Source organism: Nelusetta ayraudi, unplaced genomic scaffold (assembly GCF_046127955.1).
Source record: "Nelusetta ayraudi isolate G7.1 ecotype Tasmania unplaced genomic scaffold, CSIRO-AGI_Nayr_v1 ptg000004l, whole genome shotgun sequence".
Taxonomy (NCBI): Eukaryota; Metazoa; Chordata; class Actinopteri; order Tetraodontiformes; family Monacanthidae; genus Nelusetta; species Nelusetta ayraudi.
In genome coordinates, this window is record NW_027466054.1 from 2222406 (window position 1) to 2231273 (window position 8868).

At 46.1% G+C, this 8868-nt stretch overlaps 1 long non-coding RNA gene across 1 annotated transcript; it reads left to right on the forward strand.

Moving 5' to 3' along the window:
* Window positions 1–579: 579 nt before the first annotated feature.
* On the forward strand, window positions 580–1492 carry LOC142898052 (uncharacterized). The gene is made up of 4 exons (XR_012928522.1): window positions 580–792; window positions 918–979; window positions 1093–1184; window positions 1337–1492. It is a non-coding gene; the product is annotated as an uncharacterized LOC142898052 (long non-coding RNA).
* The last annotated feature ends 7376 nt before the right edge of the window (window positions 1493–8868 follow it).

An 8868-nucleotide genomic window follows, 5' to 3' on the forward strand; every position in this document is an offset into this window, starting at 1 on the left:
TTCCACCACGGAATAGTTCAGTTGGTGTTTCTTGAACTTCCTGGAAAAGAAACACACAGGTCTATCAACAGCAATGTCATCCTCTTGAAAAAGCACCGCACCAGCACCAACGAAACTGGCATCAACCTGTAACTTAAAAGGTTTGTCAAACCGAGGTGCAGCCAAAACAGGAGAGTCGCACAAAATCGCCTTGACATTGTCGAAAGCTTGCTGACACGATGGAGTCCAATGCAACTTTGCTTTCGCCTTTAGCAAGTCAGTCAACGGCGCAACAACTGTAGAAAAAGTGCGACAGAAACACCTGTAGTAACCGACCAAACCCAAAAATCTCATCAACTCCTTTTTTTGTCGATGGCAGAGGATAGTTAGAAACAGCGTGAACTTTCGCCAGCAGAGGTCGCACTTGGCCCTGCCCAACCTGTTTACCAAGGTAATTTACTGTGGCCTGAGCAAAGTCACACTTTGCTCAGGGTGAAGTGCGAACTACGTCCGGGAGCACAGTAACAACCAACTCAAATAGTTCACTGTATTTGTTGCTCATTTCTCGCTGAGGATGTCCTGCAAACGAAGCCTGGATTTCTGCGGAACCATTTCCACGCGCCTCTCCTGCGCCCTTCATGAAGATGACCAGTCCCAACGCAGTGAACGCCGTATTCAGAAAGTTGGACGCGTTTATGGATACTGTAAATAAGCGGCTGGACAGGATGGAGTCGATGCTTTGCAAGGTCAGAGAGGAACTCAGGGTCACCAGAGAAAAGGAGCCGGCATCGAAGAAGAAACTGCTCTGCTTCAGTAAGTTTGTTTTTGTTGCCCGATGTGTGTGTGTGTGTGTGTGTGTGTGTGTGTGTGTGTGTGTGTGTTTTATATATATATATGATTACTGATATATTTTACACTTTTACGTCCTCTTTTTACAGGAAGCTGTGCGAAGGTTGCACAATGGCGAAAACAACACGCACAGATATGATCCACAGACAAGGTAAGATAACGTTTTTGTTGGTGGAAATATTATTTCATCTGTAATTCCAGCCTGTGCCTTAATTTCTCCAGGCCATTATACCCTCCTAACACCTGGCTTCCTTTGTTCCACAGTGTATCTTCCCCCCACAACCAGGGGGTGACAACACATCTTTTGAGGGAAGTTTCCTTGGCTCTGCCGGATGTGGAGCCTGAAGTCACAATGGGTGAGTCACAATGTCCTATGGCTCTAAACATAAAATAAACCGAGACTTAAAATCAGTTTCATTTATCAAAACATTTTTCTCTCTTATCTCTCACACTGCTCTACTGTATATGCTGAGTTTGATAATGAATTAAACCCATTTCTTGTCTTTAGCATCCTGCAAGACGTATTTCGAGACGATTCGGAAGGGTTACAGGATGAACCAGGATGAGAATCTTCAGAAGAAAGAGGAGAGCAGGATTGCTGCACGCATGAGGCAAAGGAAGAGAAGAGTAAGTGAGACCACATTTCCCCATGTAGTAACATGGAGAAATGACTTAATTAAGAGTAACTTTATTAACTCTCCCCCACACACTGCAGAGTTGTCGACACTGTGTGGTGTGCTCCAGCAGAGGCTGGACATTGACCAGAAATATGTTGTAACTCACCGGCAGAGACTTGATTCACTTGAGGCCATAGGCCACTCGTGTCTTTTAAATGGCACATGCAGCAGCAGTGCTCATATTTTGTGTGTATATTCTATTGTCCTTTGAAATAAAGCTTTTTTGATTTGAATTCATCTTTGGGTGACATATATGTATATTATACATATGTTAATACACTAATAATAATAAATAAAATGAATAAAATAAATACAATAAATAAAAATAATATGTAAATTTAAATTAAAAATAAGAAGCTCCTCCCTACACACTGGACCAATGGGAAGGGGTTTTTATAGGAGGGGCAGGACATTGTTCCACCTATCCAGAGGAAGACTGTTGACCAAGGTGTGAAATGCAAATATTCCCTAGCAAGCACCCAGGGGATTATTCACCATGGCAACCAGGTGTGAAATGCAAATAGCTGTGGCCCCCACCAAAACTGGTTTGTATCCAGGAGTTTCCAGGAGTATTCCGGTCCGTGTAACAACAGGGATACTCCTGGATACTCCTGGATACTCCTGAATATCTGGGCTGTATCCAGGAGTTTCCAGGAGTATTCCGGTCCGTGTAACAACAGGGATACTCCTGGATACTCGTGGATACTCCTGGATACTCCTGGATACTCCTGGATACTCCTGGATACTCCTGAATATCTGGGCTGTATCCAGGAGTTTACAGGAATATTCCGGCCTGGATACATGGCTTTTCATGCAGTGCCATGAATCGGAAAAAACTACCACGTCGTCTAAATACATGGCACAACCTTCCAGATCACCAACCACTTTGTTCATAAGACGCTGAAAGGTGGCTGGTGCGTTTCGTAACCCGAACGGCATGACTTTGTACGAATACAGTCCGGACGGAGTAACAAAAACAGAGATCTCCCGCGCTCTGTGGGACAGTGGGACCTGCCAGTATCCTTTCAATAGGTCGAATTTGCTGATAAACTTGGCCGAACCCACTTGATCGACACAATCTTCCATTCGGGGCAATGGATATGAATCCGATTTTGTCACGCTGTTGACTTTTCTATAGTCCGTACAAAACCTTGGCGTATTATCGGATTTCGGGATAAGCACGCATGGTGACGCCCAAGCCGAAGATGACGGTTCAGCGATGCCATGTGCCAACATGTAAGCAATTTCAGCGTCTATCAATTGACGTTTCTCTGCACTCACGCGATAAAAACTTTGTTTTATGGGCTTTGCTTCACCCACCTCAATGTCATGTTCTATCACCTTTGTACAGGACGGTGTGTCCCCGAACAAATCTGGAAACTGACCAATAAGCTTGATTAATTCACCACGCTGAAGTACCGACAAGTGTTTCACGACGGGATCCAAATTCGCCAACATCTGGGAATTTTTCAGACGACCCGTCATCACCGCAGAGTCAAGCTCCGGCAAACCGTCTTTGCAAAACCTGTCCTCCGAACCTTGTACTGTGTTACCAACACAGGCAGGATGCGCGACGTCAGGTGCCACATCCTGCGTCACGAGCGTAGTATGGTTTTAATAAATTTATGTGACACAGTTGGGTTTTCTTCCGTCAATCAGGCGTGGAAATTAAATAATTCTGCTCCGACAGCTGTTTGAGGACTGTACACAGACCCATGAACTTCGCTTGAAACGGTGACGTTACCAGAGGCAACAACATCAGAACCTGGTCACCTGCAGAAATTTTTCGGCACTCCGCCCGTTGATCATAATAAAAGTCACCAGATACCTGAGGGGCGGAGCTCACCAATCGGGAGCACCTGAGGCCTGGCTCTCCAGGCTATAAAGGAGGGCTGGCCTACTGGCTACCTCTCTCTCCCTGCCGGCACATGGACACTCGGCCGGCGCCATTTTTGAGCTTCTTTGTTCTGTTTATGGCTTAATTGCCTATATTCCTTGGTTTTGTAAATAAAAGTCACACTTGTCCATACTACTTCGTCCTCAGTTCAGCTGATTCTGTTGCAGTTAGTGAGCCGGGCCGTAACAATTGGGGGCTCGTCCAACTTGAAAACTCAGTGGTGAGATAAAGCTGTTTCATTTGAGGCTACTTGGCCTCTCTTGTAGTTTGTTATTGATGCTTACATTTGTTGTGACGTCAGTCTGTACGCGAGGATGTGAGGACAATAGTTGTGGCAGTGTGTTAAGTATACAAGGAGACAGGAGAAGTTGCTGATTGACCTCTTTTTACCAGTCAGGGTGATGACTCCCCAGCAGGCTTAGCGCGTTTTCCCTTTGGAATTCGCGGGGTCACTATAGTGTGGGGTGAAAGTGGCTAGAGCGGTTGTCTCGGGAGCACGGCCATTGTGTTGGCGAGCTACCATCTTGCTTGTCGCACTAGTGGTATAGAGTGCATAAATACCCACCATCAGTATTCCCTGAAGACTAGGGTGGAGCTTAGATAGAAATGGTTAGGCAGTTAGTGGGGTTAGTCATCCACTGAGACTTGGTAGCCATATTTGTTGGTGTGGTTGAAGGTCAAAAAAGCTGTCTTTTGTTTTCTTTGGTATTTAACATGACGGGAGTAGAGGATTTTGTGAAGGCTCCTTCAGTGGAGTTTGTGGAACACTGCACAAAAGAGCAGTTGTTGAAGCTGGCAGAGTATTACGATATATGTGTCTCTGATAAAAGATTGAAGGAGAATATAAAAGCCATTGTATTGGCGAATCTTTGTGATCTGGGTGTTTTGAAGTCTGACGTGGTGCCACCTGCTGGCGAAAAGGCTGTGGTGGGTGTAGGTGCGTCCAGTGTTGACTCCCACTTAACATTTGAGCAACGAAAAGAGTTGATAATGTTAAGGTTCCGGTGTGAAAAGGAAAAGGAGCTGGAGTTGGAGGACTTAAGACGCAGAGCTGACTTAGAAAAAACGGTGGCTTTGGAAAAGATAAGGCAGCAAACTGAGTTGGCGAAGTTGGACTTGGAGAGCCAGAGATTGGCTCTCAGAGTGGGCAGAATGTCGGGAGGACAAAATGATGGCTCCGGCGACATTCTCAATAGTTTAAGATTGGTCAAGAAGTTCAATGAAAAGGATGTCGACACATTTTTCATCCTGTTTGAACGTGTGGCTGAGGCAAGAACGTGGAGTGACGCGGAGAGGGTGGTGTTGCTGCAATGTGTTCTGACGGGGCGCGCACAAGAAGCTTTTTCCTCACTTTCTGCACCTGACAGTGGCGACTACTTGAAGGTGAAAGCTGCGATTGTAAAAAGTTATGAACTCGTGCCCGAGGCATACAGGCAGCGGTTTCGAGGTTGGAGGAAAGGCGATAAGTCGCATTTGGAGTTTGCGCGTGAGTTGCGAACACATTTTAACCGTTGGTGTGCAAGTGCGGGGGTGACAGATTTTGAAGGACTGTGCAACTTGATCGTGCTCGAGCAATTTAAAAACTCTGTCCCTGAAAGACTGGCGATGTACCTCAGTGCGAAGAACGTGTCTACAGCGGCAAAGGCAGCAGAGCTGGCCGACGATTTTCTTTTGACGCAGAAGAGAGACAGAGGGGATTTCCCTGCTTACGCGGATCCGGCCAGGAACCGGTCCTCTTGGGGCAAGCCTCCTGGGACTGGATTTGGGCAAAGAGAGGGGATAGGGTCCGTGAAAATGACGATGTTTGCCATTTTTGTCAGAAAAGAGGGCATTGGAGGAAAAATTGTCCCGTGCGTAAAACGCGCTTAAAATACAGTGACGGGCCGGTTAAACCAGCGGCCATGGCGGCGTCAGTTTCGACCACTGTGAAGCAGAATGGGGATGTTCCATCTACCACGCTAATAAATCCCGCACGAGCCCCCAATTGTTACGGCCCGGCTCACTAACCGCAACAGAATCAGCTGAACTGAGGACGGAGTAGTATGGACAAGTGTGACTTTTATTTACAAAACCAAGGAATATAGGCAATTAAGCCATAAACAGAACAAAGAAGCTTAAAAATGGCGCCGGCCGAGTGTCCATGTGCCGGCAGGGAGAGAGAGGGAGCTAGTAGGCCAGCCCTCCTTTATAGCCTGGAGAGCCAGGCCTCAGGTGCTCCCGATTGGTGAGCTCCGCCCCTCAGGTATCTGGTAGGGAGGGAACAGAGGGAAACACACACAGACACCGACAGACAGGCAACCCAAAGGCCGTCACAAAAGTGTGGGCAAAACACTTGATATGAGGAGCTAAACCGCCAGCTTCTTTCACGGCAACGTCCATGTTCCTCGCATTGTCAGTAACGATAGCAATGTCACGATTAGCCCTCTTTGGATCCCATTCATTCACTGCTGCGGTAAGAACTTCTGCTATATTGTGCCCAGTATGTGAGTCGAACATGGCGCGAGTTTGAAGTACACAGTTTACCATCTCCCAGTCGCTATTAATACCATGGGCTGTGATAGTGATATAACTCTGGGTCGCCCTCGATGTCCAGCCATCTGTTGTAATCGATGTGGTATCCAATTCTTTCAATAGCGTCATCACCTTCTCTTTTGTTTCCATGTAAAGCGCTGGCACTACTTTCTCTGCAAAGTACGTACGGCCCGGGATATTGCGTAGAGGCTCCAGCGTTTTTACCATTTGCTTAAACCCGTCACTTTCAACAACCGCGAATGGTCTCATATCTTTGGCAATGAACACAGCAATGGACCTGGTAATCTCTTTGGCCCTTGCGCCTGCGGGGGCGAGGGGACGTCCGTATGGAAGGGTGGACTGCCCTTTGACTAAACGTTTATGCTGTGCTGTACTTGGAGGTGTTGTTGTTGACTGGACCTTTTCTTTATGATGCCGGTCGACATGCTGCGACATGTTGGCTGTATTTTGTTTGTAGGGAATCAACTTCTTGCATAGTTTGCATATTGTGTTTGTCTTGTCTATTATCTTTTGCTCACTGGCTGCTGCACCGTGTTTGTAATCTGCATAGGCACACGTGGCGCTGAGTTTAACTCGAGTGCGCCCTCTGCTGGCCTGGAGGCCACATCGCGATTCATGGCTCAATTAAATCAATTCGAATCGTAATAATAAAAATCGATTCAAATCGATTTTTTCAAAAATCGCGGTATGCCTAGAGCTGACTGTGTACTGTCAACTAAGTGTCAACTAGGTCATGTAGTGATGAATATCTTAGCGCAAAGTAGTCGTTTTATTCTGTAGCATCATAATTAAAATTTAAGCGACATATGCCATTAATGACAAAAATGTCAACTTCCAAAAAGTGCTGTTAAAAAACAGTTCAGACAGGGTCACTTTGTCAAAAATAAACAATTTTATTACACAATCAACATGTTAGGTTTGGCGGTATGGTTCTGCTTGGGGTCCCCCTGCCCTTCCGCGCAAGCATGCGAGGAAGCCCGAGGCGGGAAGCCCTTCCCGCCCTTCACGAGCCATCGTGAAAGGCATAAGGCAGGGAGTGCAACTCAGGTTCGGCTTGGGGACTCCCTCTCCGACGCGCTTGCGTGAGAGGCCTGGGCAGGAAGCTCTTCCTGCCCTTCACGAGCCATCATGAAAGGCGATGCAGGGAGCCCAGCGGCAGCAACTACGAACCAACCCTGCAGAACCAGAGCTACAGAGAGAATGTTAGTTTCAATAATGATGGAGGAGCAGGGGAGGAGGTGGGTTGTTCGATCTCCGGTGAAGAAGCAGAGGAAGATGATCAGTTGGGGGTGGCTTTTAAAAAGGGCGCTTCTAAAAGAGGCTGACCAATAGGAGCTGAGGGAAGTGATGTAAGCCTACAGCTAATTAGGGTCACACAGCTGCAATACTAATAAGGCGACGTCATGCCCTGTCAGAACTAACGCTTCGCTCGATTACAGATTGCTATTTTTATTTTTTCTGCTTTTAAGCTTAAACCTTTTGATCATCTTCAGTCCTTATCAAAAATACCATGATGTAATGATCAGGATTTTTACCATTAATTAAATGCCAGTTTGCTGACAAGATGCTAAAATCTTGAATGAAAACATGCATTTATTAAATAGTGATTTTCAATATGAGAGTTATTTCCATAGGACCAATATTGGAGAAGCAGTTTTTCTCTTTAAATCAGGTGTGGTAGGTTAAGGACAAGCCAAGATATTATTTTCGATGTATTATCAGTTTTTGTGTTGCATCAGATTTAATATGGATTTGCCATTATAACTAGAATATTTGTGGAAAAACTTTTTTTTTCTCTGTCAAGTGTGTGTACAAGGACAAATGTTCTTATTGACCACAGACAGATGCTGCTTTTGCACTGCATTTATTTTACTGAACACTGAAGTAGGGTTTTTTTTTGTTGCATTTTCACTCTTTATCTGAAGCATGAAATCTTAGCTTCACAAACACATATCTGTGAATCCATTACACACATAACAACCTAAGACACAGCTTATATTAACATTACTTCTTTAAATTTACTCAGATTATGATTACACAAGCATTCTGAGCTTTGCAGCTCAGTTTTCATTTGACTTTGAGCCATAAAAACCTTCTACGGTGACTGGACAAAGGTCTATGCTGGGATCCAACACTTGCGCCATGGGGTATTTCAGGCATGACACCAGAGCGTTGAACTTCCGCAGCTCCTCGATGGTCGCCTGTCTCCTCTTGCTGTACAGTCCCAAGGTCTCCACGCTGTAAGTAGGTGACGATATGTCGAAGGTCATCACTAGGCAGTCGTCGCAGGGGCTGCGATAGATGGTCCCTCTGAAGGTGGTGGATCCCGGAACGCCTTGCACATTGTCTCTGGATCTCAAGGTGTCGTCAAAGTCAACTCCTCTCAGTGGGGCGGTGTAGGGTTGGTTGATGCAAACCCCATCTTGACGCTTGGTTGTGAGAAACGTTGCGTTGTTGTAATGCAAAGTAAAGCTTTCGCTTATCTTAGTGGTCTGGCTTGTTCGGTGATTGATCTTCAGGGATAATGAATTTGAAATCCACTCGCCGTACAGAGGCGGGAGATCCTGTCGTCTTGCAGGCTGAGTCAACGCATCACAAGTCAGAGGACACGCAAGGCTGCTCGACACCAAGCACAGCACTGCGAAGGCACAGGCAGCCAAAAACATGTTGTTCAGAGTTGTAGTCTGTGACAGGAGTACAGCTGCAGTCACTGTGTGAGGCTGAATGAGTTTCCTTGTTGAAGATGCCCCAGGTTTTTAAAGCAGGCTCAAACCTCTGTTTTCACTGCATTTCGCCATACTGCAGGAATCAAAGTTCCTTGTACGAAAAGTTCAAGGCCAAGTTCAAGGCCTTTGCTATCAAAAATTTGAAGGACATGCTGTGCCACATGCAGACATCTCATTCTCCATGCAGGAGAGCATGCATTCTGATTAC